Here is a 14,072-nt window from a genome sequence, read left to right on the forward strand (position 1 = left end):
GGTTTTGCTCAGAGACAGGTTTTAAATGCACTAGGGGAAAGCAGCTTTTGCTAAATGTTTTATAACGTGTCAGGAAACCTTTATCGAACATTTAATCCAAAACCTGGCTTTGAACCAGGGAGGCATACAATTTCGTAATTAATTTTTTTTAACCTTCTTTTGCTAATCGCTGATAAAAAGCTTAATTCTATTAACAACTCGACTTGACAAATTGCACTGCTCAATGGAAGCGTTTAGAAATTAATTACGCATTTTATTGCATTAGATCGGATAAACAAGGAAGGTCCAGCAAGGAAAAGGAAAACCCAAAAAGAAGGAAAATGGCCAAATATATACAATCCACTAGTGTCTGACTATTTCCATTATTACTCAATATGTCACCAAAAAAATAAATAAACAAACCTCTCAGATAGCAGTACCTCCTACTAAAGTGTAGTTTTTGCCTCTAGGATGGGTTAATAACATGTTTTTGTTTTTCCTGGAAGCATACTTTTTTCCCCCTATAGCCAAAGCTGATTTGGATTTCTCCAGGGATTTCTTGCTTAGTTGTCATGGAAGCTTAACCCTTCCCCTCCTTATATTCACCAGCATCTGGTTTTAGGTTTCTCAGTGCCTGGCCTTCAGGGATTTAACTTAAGAGTAGCAAATTGTAATGGTAGGTGTAATAATGTGCCACCAAAGTATTAAAAATAAGAGGGGAAAAAGATTAAATTGGCTTCCACTTCACTTCTCCAGTTAAAGTTAAGTGCTCCAGCGGTCAGAAGACCATATGCAATTTTTATGGTTCTCTTTGTCTATAAATACACATTTCAGAATGACTGTTGAAAAAGACTTCGGGCACATAATCAAACTGTTCTAGTTTGTGGACTCCTGCACTGTGTCTGCTCTAACCAAAGACTTTTAAGCTGTAGCAAACTTGTCAACAAATTCATGTTTAAAGTAGCATGTTCTTTCTCTTGTATGATTTTGTAGCTCTCTGGCCAACATTCCTCTCCTTCACTTACTTGATAAAACATAACTGCCCTTTTGGAATTTCTTCTTTAGTTAGTAGTGCACTCGGTTGTTGAGTTCTTTTTTGATTCAGTAATTCTCATGTCAATACATAAGCATGTTATTAAAACAAACATCACTACTGATGGTGATGGGTGGATCAAGAAGAGGAGGGCCTTGTCTACAAAACTGTAGAATAGAGCTCTTCTTTGAAATGAGAAGGAAATGTAAAGAAAATGCAGTTTCACGTCTCGGGTAGAAGTACTGTATAAAGATATATTAAGACCAAAGAGCAAAAGAGAAAGATGCTTTCCTAACATCCAACCTCAGTAATTGGTGAAAAGTGTCCCTTTAATCTTTAAGTACCTTAGGGGTTAATTTTCTATCAGAAATCAATTCCAAGGAAATAGAATAATTCTGAGAGATTGCACAACATTCAGTGCAAAATTTAAAATTCTTGGCAAAATTATGAGTTTGTATCCAGGGAGGTTTGTGGAAAAAGACGTTGTTGAACAATCTGAGATTCTGGGAAATAGTGTCAACCATTGGTGCATCTTCCAAAAAGTTAAAACTGTAAAGTCAAATAGCTTAACAGATGGTTGTCAGAAGCTCGGATCAAGCCATGGGCGAAAGTTGGCTTTTTCCAGTTCTGATGATGTCAGGGGCCCTCACTTTTAAACTTGAGTTCTAGCAGAACTGTGCTATAACCTTACTGAAACAAAACGGTAATAGAGGGAATTGGTTTTGTTTACTCATGAGAGGCACATACGGCAGAAACCACCTTAACAGCCATCTTTATTGTGGCACATTGGGTCTTCCTCTTTTCCTCCTCCTCCTTCTCCCTTCTTCCTTTTCCCTTTCTCTTTCTCCCTCTATCACCCCCTCCTCTTTCTTTATTGTTTTCTCTTTAATAATCTCTTCACTTTCCATCTTTGGCATGGCCACATTACATCATATTTCTTTTTTGAAAAGCAATTAGGCAGTGGTGAGTGAAATTGTATGTAAATCTGTATGTTGCATGAATCAATACATGGACTATTTAATAAAGCTCTAATTTGTGGACAGACTGATAGTTACAAGATGGATACAGAAGCTTTTTTTAATCAACAGATAATTTTTTACCTCCTTCTCTGTGTTGGATGGTATAAGAAGTTTGGGATACCACATGATGGTCCCTGTCTTTAGAGAGTATTCCACATATATTTAAGGCATATTAAAAGTTAAATTACTCCATAAGTTATCAAATTAAGCATCCTCTATGAAGGATATGCAGTCAGTGCGACTGGATGTTAGAAGATAAAAGACCATCATGGAACTGCAGGGAAAGGAAATCATGTGAAGAAGCACATGGTATTTAAATTGGGAAGAACTTGATGGTCTGAAAATGCATATGCAGTTCATAAAATGCTATGGTTATTGGGAAATGAGAATGAGCTAGGTTGGCCCCTTTGAATAGAGAGCTATCATCCTGCCCCTTACAGCAACTTGATTCATACCATTCTACTCTGTTTTCCTGCCACTGTCTTTCCTTCTTAAGTTTTAAACTTTGCCGGATTTATTAATTTACTTTCTTCCTGCTTTAAAACTTCTGGGTTCACTGAAGCACAATAACTGCTGATTCACAATGTTAAACAAATGAGAAATGTTCACGCCTAGAAAAGGAAGCTCCACAGGCCCTCTTGTAGCCTAGCTCCAGCTTTGTGAACAAGTGAGAAAATTCTTAAGGTTTATTATGCTTAACATTATGGAGTGCTCTTTTCTGTTGCCTTTGTAGTCTTATTTTGGGTTGCTGTGAATTACCATCTGCAAAGATACGTAAAAGATAAAAAACAAATAATAGTAATAAAAATATGTTATATGAATCACTTATATGTAATGCTCTAGAAAAGATGTGTCTCTCTAGGGAGGTTAGCTGATGTTTATAACCACCACCACAGGAACTCTTTGTTAGGGGTTTGGATGTGGCTAATGGAAAATATCACCTCTTACTTTCTGTATTTCCATGGGTGACAACTGATTACTACAAATCACATTGGTTGGTATGTGCAAATGGTGAGGAGGGTTTTTTTCTGTATTTATTTTCTATATTTATTGAAGTTGCAGACTGCATTCATTTCTTATACCCCTTTGCAATAGTAATATATCAAGAAAACTCCTAACTCTCTCTTTATGACGAGAGAGGGGAAAGGGTGGGGCCATGTGCTGTGCTTCATAGTTCTGATAACAATCCAAGGCTAGAACAGTTTTGGAACTGCTGGTTTCGTTGAATGTCGTATTGATTCAAGAAGTCCAGAAAGGGCTGGACTGATTCAATATTTAAAGCCGCTTTCTTAAGATGGTCAGGTTATTGTAAACCAAATAAGTCTCTCTCTTTGTTGATCAGTACTTATGCCTCCAGTTCAGTATAGTGTGCCCCCAATCCTTGACCACGGGTGTCAGAGTTGGCCTTTCTGGAGGCTGGTGCAAAGCAGAAAACATCCCTTAAGTTTAAATTCATAATGACATTTGTGGGGCTAGCTGAAACCACACTATTAACAGAAATGGTAGAGCTGAATGCCTGTTAAGTAGACATTTAGTGCAGTAAGGTTTTCCTCGAGTTATTCACATTCATAATGCTGAAATATTTACTTCGCTGAGAAAATTGTTATTCATTAAAAATGTTTAGTCACTTAGAATCACAGGAATTCATAAGATTACAAGAGCCTCTAGAGATTTTCCAAATGAACCACCCATCATCACGCTGATAGTGCTCCTTCTATTTTTTTTTTTCATACATTATTGAGAAAGGCAGCATGAGAAAAAAGCAATGACAAAATTCTTTAGCTACTTCAAAGATTGGATAAGCATCTGTCTTGCAGGTCACTGGCCACCTAAAGCCAATTCTATTATGACTGCCTTTAAATGGATGGCTTGAAAAGTCTCACTTTGTCTACACAATTGATTTCATGAGGTTTTCTTTTTGGTGTGAGATTACTGAGTTCTTTCTCCAGCACATTTCAATTGCCCCCCGTGGTGACAGCACACACTGCCAACTGCCCTGCCCTCCTAAGTGGGTACCATTAATGTGGCCTTAACATTTGCTTCTTTATGCTTATGGACGAGGTTCACATTTGCACACATGTGGCAAAGGATAAGCTGTGTATACAGAGACCCCCAGGTCTCCCATGTGTTTAAGAACAATGAATGTTAATGTTGTTTCTAGCCAGCAGTGAGAAAAGCAGAGACTCTCCTAACGAGAGCTGACACAAGGAGAAATACTGGCTTTTTGTCTGTCTTGTATGTTAAACAATTCATGAGATTTGGGGTCGAGTGAGACATTTAATAAACATTGGCCTCTTGGGCTGCCTACAGCTGGTGATTTGTCACTATTGGTCAAATGTATGAGAAGCAGAATGAGTTTTTCAGCTTTTAGGACTTAAGGCTTAACAAATAATTCTATTTACCATCTATTTAAATTTAAAGGTACAACATGATTTAAGTGCTACATTACTGAATTTTGGCTTGTGTAAGAAAAACAAGTTTCTCATAAGATAAAATTAAAATATTTGCAAATTGAAATCCTTAATAGAATCTAATCACTGGAATTGTTCTTAAATGTCTTTCAGCCTAAGCTCCCACTCCTTGCAGTAATCCCTCCTGAGGAATGGGTCAGTTATCTATTCTTGCTGTAACATTTTGCCCAGCTTCATTTAGTTTCTTTAAAGGAGCTGCCCTCTGTAGTCTTGACATAAAAGGAATGACCCTCTGGGTCTGTACTATCTTATCTCACCTGTCTATATCTGTATTCCTGACCCATCCTTTGCTAATGAATGCACCTGCTTGTGATTAACCTTGTGGGTAAAGCATTTGCTGGGTGGCTTTTGCTCCCATGAACAACTTCTGTTAGAAAGGTGTTCTTGGTATTGAGGTATTTTCTGCCTGTTTTCTATCTCTACCTTTTGTACTGACCATGGCCTCCTCCAAAAAACACCACCAAATTTTGTGGCTGAATTAGGAATTCCAGATTTCAGATTAGAATGCCAGTGAGGATTTCATCAGAGAAATCATAAGTTAAATTGATGTTTAATCAGACGTTTCAACCTTAAATTAACAACAATTTATTCAACAGTTTATTGTTTTAACTAATCTGTCCAAATGGCAGGGACACGTTTTGTAAAAAGGGAAACTGTTGCTTGAAACCACGTATCTTATGAAGGAGGCAGCATATTTTAGCAAAGAGGGTAGTGAACTAATGACAACACAGTGGGCACATGGACAGTTAACCTTCTGTCCGTTCAGTGGATTCCAGCTAAGGTCATCCATTCTTTGCAGAAAGTTTGTCCTGCTGCTAAGACAGATATACACACATTAAGCAATGAGTTTATTTTCCCTTTTCTTTTATAGCTTTCTTTTGTTTCCCTCAATACTCCCTTTTCTTTTGAGACAGAGTCTTACCCTGTCACCCAGGCTGGAGTGCAGTGGCACGATCTCTGCTTACTGCAGCCTCCACCTCCCAGGCCCAAGTGATCCCCTACCTCAGCCTCTTAAGGCACTGGGACTAGAGGTGCATGCCACCATACCCAGCTGATATTTGTATTTTTTTTTTTTTTTTTTTTGTAGATACAAGGTTTTGCCATCTTGCCCAGGCTGGTCTCAAACTCGAGCTCGAGTGATCCACCCATGTCAGCCTCCCTAAGTGCTGGGATTACAGGCGTAAGCCACCAGGCCTGACATTTTTGCTTTTTTTGTTTTGTTTTGTTTAAATCACAACCTAGACATCTATGGAGGTAGAAAATAGATGTTCCAGTATTGATGCTAATTTGTGTTTAATTTCTATACAGAAATGGTTCCTTCTTGGATATTTTGTAGGGATGGATGAATTGAAAGTGAATGAAAGTCAGGATAAAGGAGGCACCTCTTTAATAAAGGAGATGTTGTCAAATGCATAGTGAGGAGTAGAATGTGTTCTTTTAGAGTACATAGAAAGTCCCCAAGCTCCTGGAACTCTGTATTTGACATTATATTTCAGGCAGCAAAAAAAAAAAAAAAAAAAAAAAATGTTACCTTACTTGAAGCAAGTACATGTAGGAAAGATAACAACACCACGATTATATCTATTTAAACTAAAATTAGGGAAGAAATATAGTATGAGTTTTGTTGTCAAGCACTCTGTTATTTACTTCATCGAATATGATTCTATGTGGCACAACTCATTATTCTGGGGCAACAAAAGACATAATGTTAAGAAGAGCTGGATTTTTCTGTACATGACTATGAAATAGCTAAGTTATCCTAGGCAAGTCAGTCATCTTTCTAGATCTACGAGCTTTTGTTAATAAAATAAGATTTGTAATAATGGCTATCCTATGGGTCATGAGAAAAATAAGTGAGATAATGCTCTTAGAAGCACTTTGTAAATTCTAAATTAGAATTTTAGTGGCAAGAGTTTTTGACAGTATGATATTGTCATTGGTAATAATTAAGACAATAATAATAATAAACATATGCTAAAGAGTAGTGCTGGCCCATACCTGTGGCTAAGTATGATCTAATGGGGCCTATTATTGATTTTGCTGAAAATACTAATTTTTCAGGACTCTCTTGGGTATATGGTACCCAGAAGACTATGTATTAAAGAATCTTCTGGCCAGTCATGGTGATTCATGCCTGTAATCCCCGCACTTTGGGAGGCTGAGGCAGGCAGATCATGAGGTCAGGAGTTCAAGACCAGCCTGACCAACATGGTGAAACCGCCTCCCTCTACTAAAAATACAAAACTTAGCAAGGTGTAGTGGCATGCGCCTGTAATCCCAGCTACTCAGGAGGCTGAGGCAGGAGAATCCCCTGAAGCCAGGAGGCGGAGGTTGTAGTGAGCTGAGATTACGCCGTTGCACTCCCTGGGTAACAGAGTGAGACTCCATCTCAAAAAAAAGAAAAAGAAAAAAAAGAATCTTCTACTAGTTTCCAAAGCTTCTGAGAACTACTAGCTTCTAAGATAAGGCAGAAAACTTGTCTTGTCATCTTGGCATGGAAGTGAAAAGAATATCAGATAAAGAGTTCGCGTGAACTGTTAATTCTGAAATTAGGGGATATTATTTTGGACACATTTAGATGAATACTGATTCTCCCTTCACTCTCATAGTATCAAAAGTGGTGTTTAAGTTAAGGCCTTGGTGTTTTTTTTTTTGTTTTTTTTTTTTTTTTTTGCTTGTTTGTTTGTTGTTGTTGTTGTTGTTGTTGTTTTTGAGACAGAGTCTCACTCTGTCACCCAGACTAGAGTGCAGTGGCACTATCTTGGCTCACTGCAAGCTCCGCCTCCTGGGTTCACGCCATTCTCCTACCTCAGCCTCTCGAGTAGCTGGGACTACAGGTGCACGCCACCATGGCTGGATAATTTTTTTTGTATTTTTTAGTAGAGACAGGATTTCACCATGTTAGCCGGATGGTCTCGATCTCCTGACCTCGTGATCCACCCGTCTCAGCCTCCCAAAGTGCTGGAATTACAGGTGTGAGCCACCACACCCGGCAGTTTAGTCCATTTTAAGGAACTGATAGGGATTATATCCAAATGCCAGCCTTTCACACATCAGTCTACACAGACATGGGTGTGCTCATGCCTACATATGTGCACAGGCATCCCTGGCCTGGCTTCTTGCTTAAGAAACCTCAGTGAGTCAGGGGAAGGAAAGGGGAGAGATGAAGGCCAAAGGGGTCCAAAGTGGCTGGCCCGGAAATTAAGCAGGTTGGCCATGATGGAGAACACTTACCTGTCTCCTTTGCCTGAGTTTTTGACAGGTCAAGGTAACATTTGCAAAATGAGGGAATAAACTAAAGGGTTTACTCTTTTTCCATAGTCTGATACACACACACACACACACACACACACACACACACACACACACACACACATTAGAGATAGGGTCTTACTATACTGCCCAGGCTAGACAGATTCAAACACTTGGGCTCAAGTGATCCTCCCATCTTAGGCTCTTGAGTAGCTGAGATTACAGGTGTGTGCACCTGTGTCCAGTTTGCCCCAAAGTTCTTGCTTAGATATGATAGCTACCTAAAATGCCATTTCTCTTTTTCTAGCTGTTAAAATCCTACCAGCCTTCAAGGCCCCGAATGATCAGATTCTATTTCCTTTCTGAAACCGTTTCTTTCTCCAGAAGGATGGTCCCTCCCTGCTCCCAAGTGAATTAGTTACCTGTGCATAAATCTTTCCGTTTAATCTGGGAGCTTGTAGAAATAGGGCATTTATCTGCTTCATCTTTGTATCTCTAGTATGTAACACATTACCTGGCACAGAGTCTGGTAACTGCTACCACCCAGATGATTAATAGTGACAGCATTGAAGAACATGTCCTTGAAAATATCTTCCCAAGGGCACCATACTCTTTTTCTCCTATGATTTCAATGCTGTGCTGTGTGGCCTTAAACCTGCCATGATCTGAAAAGCTTTATGAGGATGTGATGTTTCACTATAATTTAGGTGAGGAGAAGTGAATGATGTTAAACTGTCTCAGATGAGTCAATATGGCCTGATAAAGATTAACGTTGGCCAGGTTCTTATTTTCATTTTATGTTTAACTACATAATTCACCTGTACATTAATAGTTGAAAACTAGTGATAAACCTCAGTTACTGAAGTGTCTTCTTTCTGAGTTCCATACTTGGTTCCAGTCCAAAATTCAGTTTGATATTTATCCCTGGTTTTTATCCACAGAGAGGCTTTTTCCCTGAGTACACTCCTAAACTTACCATAGTCCCAAAACTTCTTTCTTTCTAAAATGTTATCTACTTTCTTCCCACAATTTCTTCAAAAATATCTCTCAAAATCTCCATAATGTTATTCTTTTATGTCATATTTGTAGGATTTTCATGCCCACATAGGCAGAAATGCCTCTGACATTCTTAAATACTTTTTCAACTTATCAGTTAGTGTGTTTAGAGGGTAACATTGATCTTATATAGCAATTTTCTTTATTCACAAATTAAGAAAACGTGTGACAGGTGCATATTGAAAAAGGACTGGACAGTCTGAATGTATCTAGAAAGGCTCTTGTCTGTTAGAGTACAGTAGTGAGTTCTCTGTCACTGATTGTGGATAAGCAGAAACCAGCAGAATACGGAGGTAGGGATATTAACAGAAGCAACTTAAATATCAGACAGTGGTTACTCCCAGACTTGTAATGCTCCTAACTTTCACATTACTTTGTTGAGATCAGAGTTCCATGACCTTACTTTTATGTCTAACTGAAAATGGAATGTAAGCCCTGCATGAATTATTAATACCATACTGTTCTATATAATTTTACCAGCTTGTTTTCTCATCGCATATCAATTTCCTGACCATGTCTTTATCAGTAAGAAGATGACCACAGTCTCAGAAAAATTGGGGATGGAAAAGCTGATATGAGCCTTGTTGATTTCAGAGGGTCCTGAAATGAACATTGTCTCCACCCCACCCCACCCCACCCTACCCTACCCTTCTTATGACTTATCTTCACCACTACCAGGACATTTGCAAAGTATGAGAAAGCCTCTCGGTCACGTAGCTGTTTTGAATTTCTAGGACTGCTAGTCCATTTATCACTGGTCCAAGTGCTCACTTACTGCTTCTCCCTTCCCTCACCCTGCCATATGCATCACTTTGGATGTAACTTAGGAGGATGACATGCCCTCCCCTCTTGCCCTGAGGTGCTTGTGGAGCTAAGAGAATGATGTGCAGTTGGGTTGTTTATCACGGTGCTGAAAAATGGAAGGATGGCATCGCTACAGGAGCAGATGGCACTGCACGCTTGGCATAATTTTCTCAGACAAACTAGGACTAGGGCTGTGAGTACTGGCATTTGCCTGATATAGTCATTCACATCAAAACATAACAATGAAAATAAGGTAATACTGCAAAAAAGGTATGGAGATTTTAAATCACATGTGTTTAAGCATTGTGGACTGCTGTTGTGTGCACACAACATGGTTGCACTCCTGAAATTTTATGTCAAGAACATATTGTATATGAAAAATTTTAATATATATTTGTGTTCCTATGTATTCCCATAAATGTATTCTGGCAATGATACATCAGAAGATTGCATTCAGGAATATAGAGAATGTTTGAAAACATAGAAAGAAAAATGATGGAAGGAAGAATAAGAATGTGTTTTACACTTTAGGAACTGTCGAATGCTCGAAACAGAAATAGGATGTCGTAAAGGGAGCATTGATTTTTGTTTAGGAAACTTGAATTAAGGTTCTACTACTCATTAATTGGTGATTTTAAGCAGGTCAGACCTATTTGACTTTTCATTTTTTTTCTCATTGGGAAGTAAAGAGTTTGGACTGGATGACTGCTGAGATTTCTTCTAATTCTTATATTCTTTGATTTGCTCTTTCTCTGAAAACTGGTGAAGCAATAATGCAGGCCACCTACCTTTTGGCCTACTTTGGGACTTTTTTTAGCTTAAAGAATCATGGAACTAGAGGAGAAAGAACATAATGAAAATGGCCATAGGACTCAGTATGCATATTATTTCTGAAGTACATACCATTTTTCTTTTCTTTTTCCCTTCTCTCTTTCCTTAGAATCAATACTTGTGTGCCTCAGTTTTGGTTGTCTTTAAGATAATGGGATCATTTCCAAGAAAATGGCTATAATCTCTCAAGTGTTTAATTAACTAACTTACTTTTTCGTGCATTCTGCTTTTTAAAAAGAATTTATAATTTCTCCAAAGAAGAAAGAAATATTACTTTATGCAGAGGGAACAATACATACCAGGATACAGGGTCACGAAAGGTTCTGGCATATTTGGGGGAAAGTGAGAAATTGAATATAACTTGCATATAGAATGTAGATGAAAAAGACAGAAGTTAAAAGCTAAGAGTAAAATATGGACCAAATTTTAAAGAGTTTTGTATTCCTTTCTAAGACATTTGAATTTAATCCCTTGGGCAATAAGAAAATAGAGATTTTTATGAGGAAAGCTAAGTAACATGATCAGATTATTTGTTTGTAACATGTATTAGTTTAATAGGACAGCCATACCATAGCTGGGTGACTGAAACAACCGAAATTTATTATCTGACTGTTCTGGAGCTTAAAAGTTCAAGTTCAAGGTGTAAGCAGGGTTGACGACTTCTGGGGCCATGCTCCTTGTCTTGCAGGTGGTCATCTTCTCCCTGTGCCTTCACATGGTCTTCCTTCTATGCAGGTCTGAGTCCTTATCTCCTCTTCTTATAAAGGCATCAGTCATATTGATTAGAGCCCACCCTAATGATCTCGTTTTAACTTAATTACCTCTTTAGACTCTATCTCCTAGTATAGTCACAGTCTGAGGTACTGAAGACCTCAACATATACATTTTGGAGGAATGAAATCTCCTGATAACAAAATAGCTATGATGATGTGATTTGATGATAATACAAAGTAAGTTTTATTTATAGACTGGACACTGGACACTCGAACCATCTGAAATAGTTCAGAAAACTGATGCTAAGAACAGCAACTGAAGGAAAGATAGGAGAAATAGATTTCTGAGGTAAGATCAACAAAATTCAGTTACTGACTGGATAACAAATAGAATGAGGTCATTGCCCATTTATTCAAACGTATTAAACACTACTATGTGTCAGCAATAAATAAAAGTGAGTCCCTGGTGTTTTTGGAGTTTATTTTCTAATAAGGAAGGGACAGAACTTACATAAACAAATAAATAACGCTATCTGATGATGAGAGTGCTCTGTGGATTATTAACACAAGATGCTGTGTGAGAGTCCCTGGGCAGCTGTTGGAAGATAGCATATTTAGGTAAGTCTCACTGCAGCAAAGGGAAGAATGACAAGAATGGCCCAGTCACAAAAAGAGCAGGAAGAACATATTCCAGACACAGGAACAGGTTCCAGTCTTAGAAGTTAAATTGGTACTAGAAAATGTTTGGAAGGGAAGATAGTGACTTCATAGAGGACATGTTAGGTGGGAGGACATGGGTTTGCCTGATAGGCTTTGGGAAATATATTCAGTACATGATGAAGGATTAGGTCAAAGGACGTAAATTTGGGAATAACCAGATTACAGAGGAATAACCAGATTACAGAGGAAAATTGAAGTGATATTGTCATTGAAAAAGAGATAAAGTAGAACATTTCAAAGAAAAAGCCTGATATAACCAGTTGCTAGAGGAGCTGAGAAAGGATAGGACCTGCCGGGCACGATGGCTCACGCTTGTAATCCCAGCACTTTGGGAGGCCGAGGCAGGTGGATCACCTGAGGTCGGGAGTTCAAGACCAGCCTGACCAACATGGAGAAACCCCATCGCTACTAAAAATACAAAATTAGCCGGGGTGGTGGCACATGCCTGTAATCCCAGCTACTCGGGAGGCTGAGGCAGGAGAATCGCTTGAACTCGGGAGGCGGAGGTTGCGGTGAGCCGAGATCGCGCCATTGCACTCCAGCCTGGGCAAAAAGAGCGAAACTCTGTCTCAAAAAAACAAAACAAAAAAAAAAAACAACAAAAAAAAAAGAAAGGCTAGGACCTAAGACTCATGATAGCATAGGACTCAAGAGAGAAGGAATGAAGTGCTTCCTAGAGAATAAGTGAAGATGAATAAACCTGTAAGTGTTAAAGTAGATGGAAGGGAAGTTGAGAAACGTCTGTTACCTAGAGGACTTTATTTTAAAAGTCGTTGGGATGTGGACTTTAAAGAAAAGTGGTAAAAGTTTAGGAAACCTGCTACAGACAGTCACAAGAGAATTTACTAGGGAGAAATAAAAAATTTGCCAACCACAGGGAATGTGCTACTGAAATTAGACTATCTTATTCTGTTTTTTTCTACCATTGCCCAGATTAATAATTTGGAAATACAAATTTTATAATTGTGAATCCTCAAATAATTTTTAATAAATTAAGCCTGGCTTTAAGTTAAAAAAAAAAACTGTCACAAATATGACTTTCATGCACTCCCATATATCTCCTTGCCACATTCCTACAGATATTTAGTTCAGTAACAACATATGGTTTCTGAAATAAAGGTGATAGCTGCACAGATACCTTTTCTTAGCCCTGATTCTCTTCAAATTGAATGGCTGCAGAGAGAAAATTTTGTCTTCAAACATAAGAATTCTTGAGCTCTCACTGTTTCAGGGTGGATGGTTCAAAGCTAAAACATGCATTGAGTAGTTAAGACTTGGAGAACTTAGAAATTTTTCAATATTTTAGATTTTGGAGCTCTTATAGATATACGAATTCTATTTCAATCCTATCATTGACAAAATGCTAACACATAGAAAATGAAAAGTGAAAAAAATAGAATAATCCACTTTCTTCAAATACTAAACAGCTAGATTGTGCTAGCCCCGGGGTAGTTAGTCCTCAGATCTGATCTTCATACTGCCCTGCTCCTCTCTTTATGGCAGGATTTTGACTTTCATGTCTTTCTCAGACTCTTCTATTAAGCTGGCTTCATGCTGGGCTCACCCAGTGGAAGGCATGGTGGGAAATTAGAGGACAGGAGGAAAGGAACAGTTAGAATATTTCTCTCTGTCCTTTTTGCCTCAGTTGGTATCTTGGGCAACTGCTGAATCTCTTCTACAGCCCCAGATCCCCAGGACAGACGTGCATTGCTGTAGGTTTTGCCGCTGAGTTCAAGTAATACCGTCTTCTCTGTCTTTCTAACTAGAGAGTAGAAGTAGTTTCCTACCTTGACTAATCACTTTGTTGCCTTAGTGTCCCCTGGTTGACTTCTCATTGTCTTTCATCCTCCTTAATAAAGTCTCTACATTAATTTCTCTCTCTGTTAATGACTCATAGAGGATTATATTTTCCTGATGAGACCTGACTAACTCAGTCAAATCAGGAGTTTACTTCAGGATAAGGAATCTTAATATTTTAATCCACATTTGAAGAGAATTTAATAACCGTTTGGACACTTCTTTCTGTCTATGAGGCAGGTAAGAGTGAAAGTGTTGGAAATATTTTTTAGAAGACAATCTTAAGTGTTTTTTGTTTTTTTTTTCAAGGTTAAAACTCAAGTTAGATAGGTTGAACATATTTGGGCTGCAAAGATCAGTACACAAGAAAAGCAAATTTATTAGGGGAAAGAAAGTG

General features: G+C 38.3%; 1 protein-coding gene and 1 long non-coding RNA gene across 3 annotated transcripts in view; both read left to right on the forward strand.

Annotated features, from left to right (window-relative positions):
- The window catches only part of LOC139362057 (uncharacterized), a 116,492-nt gene extending 110,449 nt beyond the window's left edge, over positions 1 to 6,043 (forward strand). The window contains exon 2 of the long non-coding RNA XR_011620345.1: positions 1 to 6,043. This exon is cut by the window's left edge and continues 45,833 nt beyond it. This is a non-coding gene — a long non-coding RNA (uncharacterized lncRNA).
- Positions 1 to 14,072, forward strand: part of LSAM (limbic system associated membrane protein) — a 656,583-nt gene that overhangs the window by 184,489 nt on the left and 458,022 nt on the right. The window lies entirely within an intron of this gene.

Source organism: Macaca nemestrina, chromosome 2 (assembly GCF_043159975.1).
Source record: "Macaca nemestrina isolate mMacNem1 chromosome 2, mMacNem.hap1, whole genome shotgun sequence".
In the NCBI taxonomy this organism is placed as follows: domain Eukaryota; kingdom Metazoa; phylum Chordata; class Mammalia; order Primates; family Cercopithecidae; genus Macaca; species Macaca nemestrina.